This window comes from Rhinolophus sinicus, linkage group LG10 (assembly GCF_036562045.2).
Source record: "Rhinolophus sinicus isolate RSC01 linkage group LG10, ASM3656204v1, whole genome shotgun sequence".
Taxonomy (NCBI): Eukaryota; Metazoa; Chordata; class Mammalia; order Chiroptera; family Rhinolophidae; genus Rhinolophus; species Rhinolophus sinicus.
In genome coordinates, this window is record NC_133759.1 from 8312339 (window position 1) to 8313100 (window position 762).

Consider the following 762-nt stretch of genomic DNA (forward strand, 5'->3'; position numbering starts at 1 on the left):
ACTGGGCTGTGCAGGGGCCAAGGGGGCGAGTAAGGTGGTGGGTGGGTGTCGGGGGCGATGCTCATGGCCATCTGAGGTCCATAGTGATGGGTGTGCGAGGCTTACAGACCCTCCCTGCCAGCCCTCTGGGTCCAGACCTCTGCTTTCCTGACAGTTCCTGAGCCAGAGCAGAGACCCAACTCAACTTTCACATGATGGCCTTTGCACTCCCCCTGCACCCTCTGTCTGGTTGCTAAAGATGAGTCAGGTCCAGGGTTGGGGCTGGAGGTCGTGTGGAGGGCTCCCTGAATGCCCCAGCTTCCGGGAGGCACAGCATGGCCGTCAGACAGGCAGGAAAGGGCCGGTAGCAGGGGCCTCAGGCTTGGGGTATGTGTCCAGGGAACCAAGGGATCTGCTATCAGCCCTGGTGGACAGTGACTGGGGACGAGCAGATAGAGAATTAGCTTAGGGGAGCCTGGGCCAAAGGCAGCCTGAGCCCGCCATGGGGACTGGGTGCAAGTGCGGGGAGCAGTTGAGGTGGCAACTGATGGCAACTCCTGGATGGGTCCACTGGGTTACTGAGTGACAGCAAACTTGAGCGTCTCGACCCAGACAATGGCCTTTCCCAGGCCCTTTCTGCTGGACTATGCCCTGACCCCAAGGACTGGCCATGGTTCCTAGACCCCCTCCTGAGTTGAGCCAGAAGTAACCCATGATTCCCAGCCCCCTTCCCTCCTGGAGTGAGTCCCCAGCTCAGACCATAGGAAGCCACACACTGCTTCC